Source organism: Xenia sp. Carnegie-2017, unplaced genomic scaffold, assembly GCF_021976095.1.
Source record: "Xenia sp. Carnegie-2017 unplaced genomic scaffold, XeniaSp_v1 HiC_scaffold_16, whole genome shotgun sequence".
Taxonomy (NCBI): Eukaryota; Metazoa; Cnidaria; class Anthozoa; order Malacalcyonacea; family Xeniidae; genus Xenia; species Xenia sp. Carnegie-2017.
The window spans coordinates 9,907,508-9,919,007 of NW_025813469.1; positions in this window are offsets into that span (position 1 = coordinate 9,907,508).

Sequence of the window (11,500 nt, forward strand, 5' to 3'; positions counted from 1 at the left end):
TAAGCTAGGCGTGTATCGCGCCCGCAAACAAACCCCACGTACAATTATGTCACCCCACTTGCGGGTAAGCCTCGAAGCGAGCTACAGATGTTTGATTGCGTTTGAAAACAAGGCAAAGCACAACGTTTTGAAGTACTGGAATGTATTCAGAATGATTTTGGAGAGGGTAGTTTAGTTTGGTTAAGATTTGCAGCTATTATGAAGGTTGAATTCTGTCACTCGTATGTATATCATGAATGGGAATCATCTTATGGAAAAGCGCTTCATTGAAAACAAATAAAAATTGATTATGCTTAACAGCTTGTAATATTTATGTACATATTGTAAACAAATTATCCATTTCCGGCACCTCCCCACCAAAGTATATCTACACCTGATGAAGAATGAGCTTAATGGCATAAAAGCATACGTCTGTTTCGCTGGAAAAAACCACAAAATAAAAAAATGACGTAATTAATAAAAACGAGATGATTTTTAAGAGTATGTAAAACAAAAGACTAACACAAATATATGATAAAAGAGTACTACTCTAAAGTGCTTACGAAACGAAAATGTTTAACACAGCCTGGGATGAAATCCCTTAAAATGAAAGTTATTTACTGTGTTTGCGCAGGCTCAAGGAAACCGAGGAGACATTTGATCGAACTTAAGAGCAGATAAATGCAAGCCCAAGGCCGAAGGTCGAGGATTTCGCCTACTCTCGAGTTCTCCCATTTTATAGAGCTCAGTGACTTATCCCTTATCAAGGAAGCGTGGAAGTGACTAATAACAAAAGTGTGACCAGGGATATACCGGGCGGAAAGCGAACTTTAAATATAAATGTCAAAGCCCAGCAAAGTGCTTTTAAAAAAGCCATTTATTGCATAAAAAGGAATATTTATTTAAAAGTGTAACGTTTCGTCTTGACTCTCAAGGCATCATCAGACAATATTGAATTACAGGTATAGAGGGATTTATATATAATAGCTATTTACATAATAGTAAATTACATGGTGGGATGAAAACGTGTTAGTAATTATTGGATAAGATGGTAAGACGTGGGATAAGTAGGAACACAAAAGAAACAAAAAAACAAAAAAAAACAAGATGATTGTTTGTGATGAAATGTAACACTTTTAAATAAATATTTCTTTTTATGCATTAAATTGCTATTTTAAAAGCACTCTGCTGGGCTTTGATATTTATAGTTAAATAACACATTTTTCTTTCGTACGCACTTTATAAACAATACCAATAATAATAACCCACAAATGGAACGTCATCATAGTGGCTGTCGCTCATGTTAGCATCAGGATTATTAAGCTTAACTACAAAAGGAAAAAAACAAAACTTACGCCCGTACTGTAAAATTTCACACAAGCACACACCCACTCAATGTGACTTTAAAATCATCTTATAATTAATCAAAGATGGAATTTTCCTGCTACTTATTGCTCACTTTGAAATATTCTTGCTAAAATTTAGCCATTGATTATAGAATTCACAATTTTTAAGTCGCCAAAAACGAGCGTGAGAATGTGCTTTTAGAATACGAGCAATAGATTTTTGAACTTTCCCTAAACAACAAGATAAGACAAACCAATTTATTCTCCCTCTTCTCTGCCTTTCGTTCTTTCTTCTCTGTGACTTTCTTTTTCTTCACGCCATTGCTATAAAAAAATTGACTAGATTAATGAAGAGTTTAAATCCTAAAGTAATGAAAACCCATAGAAAGCCAATTTATATAACTCACTTAACAGATCCACTCTTCGCCAACTTAGTTTGGAAAATCAAAAAGTAAAGAAAAACATGAATATTTTGACAATCGCAACAAAATTGTACATGCATTAATAAAAATTTTTTAAATAACATACAGACAATCCCAGGTGCGATCCGTCCAGTTTTATTTTCTTTGCCTCTGGAGCTTTTGCTGATTGAGGATGGTATAAATAAATTGGATAGGGCAGTATTTGGATTTTGGTCAAAATCAAGCAGTTACATTCTCCCATCATGTATGTGATATTCACAATGTAATTATTTTGTTATCTCTGGCTCCCTAAGCATTGACAATTAATAAAGACCTTACAAAGTAGGGTATATTCACTATGTCTCATGATAAGTATATTAGTCTACGTATGCAAGTAGTTTTTTTCCATCTTTCTCAAAGATAAAGTAGCAAATGCGCAATGTCACATGTAATACACAAATTGAATATTAGCTAATTTGTCTATGTAAGTCCTTCTGAGTATTACCAAAAGCTGAGAGCTTTTATATCGCAAGGTAATGAAAAATACGTGAAAATCTACATCCAATAATTTTAATTAAAACTAATAGACTTATCAGAATTTTATAACACATTATACAAGTAATTTTAAATTGTATCCAAGCAGAACCATTTTCACAGAATCAATCAAAAACCTTTATTTATATTTTACATATGAGTTTCAAGTGTTTGTGAAGCAAAAATTTTCTTTTTTAAAGTGTATTTACATTGAACAGAACTTTTAAATTGACTGTAGACTTTGTAAAACAGTTTATGAACATCTCTTTTCATTCTCAAAACATAGAAATTTTGTATGTGACGAACCATTGTGTACAAGCAATAAAATCATATCACACAATATCCCTTCATTAAATAGATAAATTCATCATGTAAAATACATCCTTTGTTATGCAACTGAAATATGCAATATGACATCAGTGTTTGAGGAACTTGGACACTTCACAAACTTTAATATCTTGAAAATGAAATAAGAAAGGCCTCAACTGTTTCAGAAAGTCTAGTATCTACCGAAGAAGTTTCCCCACCCTGCCCTGTTAGGTAGGTTTTAAAACACCTAAGGGGAGGGGGACATAAATAAATTTGCGCTAATTAATAAAAATGTAAGATTTACCACTCAATGCCTGGCATTGGCATTAACATGTCTAGGTACAACTTACCTCCTAATAAAGATTGTCTGGAGAAACACATCAAACGTTCCAATTAACCAGCAGCGATATGGAAATCGTCACTGTGCCCCACCAAATCCGTCCAAACATGGATGAAAAATTGACAAAAATAAGTCTATCTCCATTGTTTAGATAGTTGGCAGTTGTGCACTAATCGATGTGCTAAATATTTACAATTGTATGTAAATGCACTACTGGTTGCTCAAAAAATAGATGTTCTTGTAAAAAAGCATCCATTTCTTGCATTGAACTCTGTTAATGCCTTTCGTGCTTTAATAAAACAGAAGAATTTGAAACGGATGTGTATGGTAAGGTAAGCATGAAAAAATTCCAGACGAAGAATTGTTAAGTGACAATGAGTCAATGAAGTAACTCAACAGGGTTAGTTATGAAGTAGCATCATGATTTCACATCATTCTCGATTCAACCTTGTTTTCGTGTTATAACACTTCTTCATCAAATAATTCGTAATTTGATTTGACCTTGTAGCAAGCTTCAATATTCTGTCAACTTGTATAATATTTCTTACAAGAAAATCGTATTTTGCTTTGTTTACTTTAAATAGTAGCGAGAGACTTGCCAAGTGGAAATCGAATTCGTGTAATAAAAATTAATGCCAAACATAAAGTTTTTATTAGAGCCATAGAAATAGACCAAAAAAATTGTAAAATTGAATTTATTGTAACGTTCATCTTTACTCAAGACATCTTCAGTCAAATAATATATAGGGTGTTAAAGGCGGATTTCCACTTATTGAAAACTTTACTATCTTGGAAAATTTTTTAGGCTGAGCAATGCGCTCTAGTCGTGTTTCTCTATCTTCGGTCGGAAAAATTTTTCTATGCCAGGAAAAAAGAAAGTTAAAAAATTTCAACTTTTTTCTTTCTTTCATTGTAAAATACCTTTACAAACCAATCAAAATCAAGTAGACGTGCGGTCTATGTTTAGCCTGAACTACTGCCTGAACATTGCTGCCCGCGAGTTCAAAACAACACGGACGGCACAAACGAAGTCTACAATTCAAATAACAACAATTTATTGACAAAATCGGGTAGTCGTTTAGCAGAATTACTTCAAGACCCAACGCAATCCAGTGTTAACTTTCGTCCTTTACCAAGAACTGATTTTATGTCTTCAAGTACAATCAATGTGACGAAATTGGACAGTCGTAGCAAAAACATTTTAATCAAACAGATGATAGATTTAGTTCGAGACAGACCATGCCTATGGGACATTTCAGCTATATCATATAAGGAGAAGCTAAAGAAAGATGAAGCTTGGAGACAAGTTGCTACACAGCTTCGTGTCACAAGTTGGTTTAACTTTGTACATAAATGTTGATATAATTTGCTTTATCATATACGTACTGACGTACATGCATTTAATTTATCGTAATACTGCAGTTTTTAAGAAAAGGAAAACCTTTCTTTTGAAATATTTGCGTAGATATAGCAATTTTAAAAAGTGAATGGACAAGAGTAACAGCAAACTGCAAAAAAGCCTTGAAACGCAGGGAAGAAAAATTTGGTGATCCAGGGGTCGGTTGTATAAAGCTCTTAACTACTTTTTAACTACATTTTCTGTAGTTAAAATTTAGTTAAATTTAACCACGCGGTTAAGTCGGTTGTATAAAAAAGTAGTTAGCGCTTACTGCAGTTAAAAGGTAGTTAAAGTTAACTATGCTATGGAGCATAGTTAACTTTTTAAAACACAGTTAAATATGGCGGCTTAGCTTCTCGAAGACAATTATGGGCGAGATGTTGTTGATCAACAAGGTTTTACCTTGAGTTTTTAATCACATATGTATCTTTTATGGCAAAGGCTTTTAGAATAAGAGCTTTATAGACGGTGTACTACATTCGTCAGTGTTGAAAACATCCCAAGTTCTGCTGACGAAAAACAGCCAAAAACTTATTCGCGTAACAAATCCCTTTTTACACAAGAGCAATTACATTTTGTATTTTTTTTTTTGCGTCCGGTAGCTCTTTCAACTCATAAGCGAGACTATAAATTGAGATAGAGCCACTTCTTTAAGATTGGTGCACATAACTCACTGACATTGTCTTAAAACCACGTAATATTTGTTCAAATAAGAAGAAAAAAGAAAGAATGTTATTCGAGGAATGAATCCTATAGCGTTGGATGTATCAAATATTCAAATTGCGGGTTTTTCCCTATGCATTTTGCCTGATTGAATATCATATGCATCATATAAACTATTCGCTCCATGGAAAATAAGCTAGATTATGTTAAAACAAAGAGGTACTACAGTATAAATGTTGTGCTACATATACCAATAATAATACATATAGATACATGAGCTTTACAACAGTTTTTATTCATGACTACTCTTTGTGTATCAGCTGCATGAGATACAATAGTGCTAGTTTTTTGAATACATAAAACATTTCATTAGCATGAATGATGAAGGTCCATGTTGCTTGATACATATACATTATCCAATGCACAAAATATACATGACAGTCAATTAGTGGGTTTTAATGATATTTCATCAAGTATTTCCACGTAAAAATGTTTATTTTTAATGTACATACAATCATGCCTGCCAATATTTTTCTAAAAAACAGAAAGCTCTAGATATTGTTTGATTATTTAAAAAGTAGGAAAAAAAATAAAACTCCCAAGCTTTAGACAAAAAAGGCTAATAAATCACAAAGGTATAAATAGAAGTTTCATAGCTAAGGCTCATTAACAAATATACCTAACAATTTTTATAACTCAGTTTTTGCAAGGCAGAATTAAGAACAAATAAGTATTTTGTGTATAGCTGTGAATATAACATGTCACAAGCAGAGAAGAGACAGTTGCTGGATTACATGGCAACTAACTATGATGTCCAAAGAAATGTTTTCTAATAATAAAAAGTCCATCACTGTCATCTTTTACAAATATGTTTGACTTATGTCTTTACAAACACATTTCTTTCAAGCATTTTACCCAGCTGTTATAAAGAGAAACGAAACGACCTTTTCCTTTGTAACCCTTAATCTCTCAGTTTTAAATTCTGTAGAAGCAAGGCCATTCAATTATTTAAATCCTTGCACATAGAACACAATATGAATCGATTTGAGAAGAGTTCATTGTTTCGTTTGCCCAAGTCCATTATATATAATTGGTACATGAAAGAAAGCAGTCCTTGCCGAGACGCATATTATTCATCAACATCGTACTGTTATACACAGAAGATAAGGGTCGATTTTCTTGACAAAAGTCCAAAGCATATGCTACAATTTAATTCGGTTACCATGTCACCGTGAATGGTTTATTAAATTTTATTTTCGCATCATCAACATCCGTAAAAACGACAATAGTTTGCCATATTTTAAGATTTTTACATAAGCCAAGAGATTTTTCTTCATTTTAAAGTCATTTTATAGTTTACTAGCCGCCATTACAAAGCATAAATTGATTAAACTTTATGCCATTTAACGTAAACAACACTCCACGCCATTTCCACGCAAGTTAACTACGCAGTTACTTAACTATCCGACAAACTACGTTTTGTGCAGCGTAGTTAAGCCGAGCAGTTAAGTTACTACAGTTAAGGAGTTAACTACGGTAGTTAGCGTTAACTATAATTAAGGTTAACTACGTTTTTATACAACCGGCCCCAGGTTGTAAGAAATTGCCAAATTGTGAATTTTTTAATGAATTTTGAGATTTGTTCAACACATGAAACCTATGGCAACATATCCATCGTCAATGAAGGACCTCCAACACAACCATTAGAAAATGTATTTCTCACTACTTCTCCTGCTTTATCTGATGTCTCCTCAAGTTCTTTAATGTCAAACTCACCTGTCTCGCCAGTTCCTGTTACCCCAGATCAACGTATTCAGATGAAGAAAACGCAACCAAGTAGTAACTACTCCGAACAACGCAGGAGAAAACAAGACACAAGTGAAATGGTTGATGCCCTTTTGGTCAAAGCTTTACGTGACGATTCACTGCATTTGGGTAAAAAGGAAAACAATCATGATCAAGGTGATCCAGATAGTCTTTTTGTCGAAACATAATTGGTCAAATCAAACAATTGACCCCCAAAATGAGAAATAAAGCACGTTGTAAAATTCCTCAAGTTATGTTTGAACTCATTAATGAAGAACAATGAGTTATTGTTTGTTATTTATATTTTGGGGGATTGCATTAAAATGTTTAGTTTTAACTGTTCATTCTTATTGTTAGACGAATTATAAATAGTGTTATGCATTACAAGCACATTTTGATATTTTACAACATTTCAACTAATTTCATGGAAGAAAATAATCTACAGCATTGTGGAGATTCTGTAAGATAAGTTGCTATAATTAATGATGGTCAAAAGGATTTGTTGTGCTTTTTATCATTTGTATTTGCCATAATACAGAACCAGCTACAGAACAGAAGTAGTCCCTAAAATTGTCTCGAACAGTTTTTGCATTTCCTGTGTAGTTTTCTGTGCCAAGTTTTCCAATGGTTATCAATCCAGTGTAGTCAGTGACAAAATTTCTCCATTCCCACCTGGTTCAAATCCATTTTGTGTCTCATTGTCACTGTATCCTGGAGGCGATAGAGTGATTCAACTTGATTTGGGCTTTTTATCATACAACAGTTGTGCAAAGCTAAAAACAGCCTTGGTTACTTTCACAACAGTGTCAACTTTTCCAATGATAGGCCTTCAAAAAAACCTGAGCCGTGATGTCGCAATGCCAAAACAGTTTTCTATTATTCTCCTTGCCCTTGATAATTGATAGTTGTAAATTCGTTCTTTGAATCCCAACGCTGCTGCTGGATAAGGTTTCATTATGTTTACTTTCAGAGGAAAAGCCTCGTAACCCACAAATACATAAGGAAATTTGATAGATGTTTGCTCAATTACTTTATAGGGAGGAAGATGCAATCGGTTTTCTAAAATACACTGGCCAAGAGCACTATTCAAGAATAACCCACCATCGCTATTTCTTCCTGTATCACCTATATCGACCATTGTAAACAATTAATTTGCATCACAAACAGCCATCGGTATTATAGAGTGCGTTTTTTTATAATTGAAGAACATTGAACTTGATCGATGAGGGGCTTGCATAGCAACATGCTTTCCATCTATTGCGCCTATGCAGTGATCAAAATTCCATTTTGATTCAAAATCGTGTGCCATTTGTCTCCACTCGTCTTCAGTGGTAGGTACTTTTAATATATCGCATTACAGTTCAAATAGCTTCGCAAGTTTCGTTGATAATTCGACTTATTGACGTGGGACTTATTCAATAGGCCATTGCTATGGTTATTTAAGCATTTCCAGTGCACAAATAACGTAAAGTTACGCACATCCGTTCACTCGGGGTTATTACTTTCCTTCGTTGAGACGATTTCTTTAAATAGGGACCAATCCATTAAAGCAGTTCCTCGAATTGTTTTGGCGTCATTCAGAAATATGTAAAAAATAAAACTTGACCATATAACCAAAGATCTTTGATTAGTCGATTCATTTCTCTTTTAATATCACGATCTCTGTATAGTTTTCGCACCCAGACTCTTTTCTTATACTTATCTCTTCAGTTGAGCCTCCTCTTAAGTAAATACAACATCAAAAGTCGTTTATTTAAAGCCGCCATATTGTTAATTTTGTAACAAGCTCAGTTTTCTGAAGAAACATAGATTACTATAGTGGAAATGGATGCAGGAACTTTCCGTCAATTGTAGAGAAATAATTCTTTCTATAGAAGGTTTTCAATAAGTGGAAATCTGCCTTAAGACAAGATGTTATATTTACAAAAAGATGTTAAATTACTACTAAAGGAAGCGGTGTCAAATGGTTTATATGATAAGGAAGTTAGGAAGTAAAATAAAGAGAAATTAAAAGAGGTTAAGTGGAATGGAATTTCCTTGCACATTAAGTGAAGGCTTGTATTTATTGATTAGAAGGCTCTCATGAATGGAGAGTTTATAAGAATCATTGGAAGAGGAGATTATTTTAAAGTCGTCTAAGTTGGGGTGTTTCCAGTTGGGTTAATGTGAGCAAAAATGCTTGATAAAGCAGGCTGGGAAACTTGGTTGCCTGTATTGGGTGATATTAACAAGTGCTCCGAAAATCTGGTGTGTAGATGGCGTGTGGTTTGACCCACATACTAGGCGTTGCAGCTTCGACACTTGAATAAATAGACTACACCAGATCTCAGATGTTTGGGAATTTTGTCCATAAAGGGGAAGAAAGAAGAGATACGTTGTAAAGGGCGGAAAACGAATTTAATATATATATGTGGGAAGGCTGCAGCATAAAGGCTATTGATTTGGGTGCTAATTTAAAGGGAGTGTATGCCGGTAAAAGGAAGACAAAAATGAATGGGCTTTGTGTTAGCAGTCAGGACAGGTAGTTTGGGGGCAAAGGTGTTGTTAAGAAAGCGACGTGTGATTTGGTCAATTATACGTTAGGGAAAACCGTTTTTGGTGATTGACTTTCTGGTAAATTCGCGTTGTGTATGAAAATTTTCGTAAGTAGAGCAAAGATTGAAGATGCGGTGTAGTAAGCAGGAGACTAGTGAAAGTTTGTAAGTAAGTGGGATGAAGCTGTGGAAGTTTGTGAAGAGGCCAGTGAAAGTAGGTTTGCGGTAGACGGAAGTGGTGAATTTTCCATTCGTGCGAGAGATGTCAATGACAGAGGCTTGTATTTTATTACAATTACATAACGATGTCTCATATCTGCTGCGATTCCTTAAACTACACGCGTTTTCAATATGACAGCGAAGATATCCTTTTTGTTATTACTATCAATAATCAAAAACATCTGAGCGAAAATATTTGCGTGAGCACATGCAAATTACAAATTCGAACAAGCGGCAATAGCAAGGCAATAGTGCTCTTCTGTGTTTGAGCTATCAGTTGTCATGTTACTGTGACATTTGTAGGTGTGTCAAAACAAGGCATTCCATCCTAGTCGTAAACAGCAAGCGTGCAAGCTTAACTAAGACATTTAGTGTTTCAACGGAATATTTTAATAGGTTTTTGAAACAAATTTTTGGCAAATGTTTTTGGATTTATGTTTTGCGTGAGAATAATATATACGTTTTTTTTATTTCCACTGTTTACGAAAAAACGTCAGCAATTTCATGCAGTCTACAAACTAGTGTATGCAATAATTAAATGCGTTTTTTTCTTTCATGCAACAAACAGTGAATTGGATAAATGCTCAAAACACTGAGTTGGGCTATAACTCTTTCGAATCCGTCATTTTGAATTATAACTTCACCAACTATAAATTGGTCATTACACATTGCAATGACAAAGGCAAACAGTATAACCATTCAACAATTGATTAAAACTGTTTACCAATAAAAATGAAGTTTTTCTAACGTAAGAGAATCAGTCGAAACAACCAATTCCTCTTGATCAATAAAGTATATGATAAATTAACTTATTTGAATCTGTAGCTGAGAGAAAAATTGGTTGATTTAACATTAATTTTTGACAGTGTACGTATATGATATTGTGAAAGTATTTCAAATTTATTTCAACAAATTGTCAACAATAGCTAACTACAACCATCATCAGACTTTTTTAATTGAGAAACAAAATGTTACGTCAGACACACGAGTCACAAACTCAATTAGTTAAAGTGGAAGTACTAAGACTGGGAATGAGCTTTTTTTACTTCACCACAAGAGAATCTTTTTGACCTTTGGATTATTGACTATTTATACTTGTACAAGGCATCCAGAAGATATATAGAGTCGACTAATAGGGTCAGTGATTATATAAGAAGTCTTTTTATCATGTCATTTGTGAGCCAGCTTGAATACAGGCTGACTTTATTATCCTTAGTTTTTCTCCGTTATTTTTTGAGCTATGTAGATTTGGTCAACATACGACTTCCTAAGTAGATATATAATGCAAGCATTATTACACGATTGAGTTCACATGACGGTTACCGCGTGACTTACGATGCCTAAAAACAACGACAATCAATCATCGTTGGTTTGTACGTTTCTTTTTGTCATCGCGTGAATATCATTTCGTATGCAAAGAACACATACAGCATTACTGTAATTTGATTACATGTGACTTGGCTTTGATTGCTTAATATGTGCATAATCACTTGTTTTAAAGAAAAACTACCTGTTTTTGTTTTTCACTTACAAATTAAAACTCTTACAATGAGAGTGAATTAATTTGTTGTTTATGCTAGCCACCATACTTCCAATATAGTAGTTGATAGTGGGGTCTCTTCGGATTCGCATCAAAAACAATTGTCTAAGATAAAATTCTAGTTATAGTCTGATGATATCTTGAGTGTAGAGACGAAACGTTACTGTTAATAAATCATAATTCCTTACAAAATGGCTTTAATTAGAATTTTATGTTGGACAGTTGTTTTTTTAACACGAGTCCGTTTCCCGCCAAGCAAGTCTCTCGCTATCAAGTGACTGGCTTTAAGAAATGTATTTTTGGACTTTTCTGATTTTCTCTCTTCTGGTGTCAGTCATTCTACCATATGATCCACATAAACATCCTCATCTCTTGCACTTTCACATCCACATTAATCTGATAACTTTATGTAAATATCCTATTATCGTTT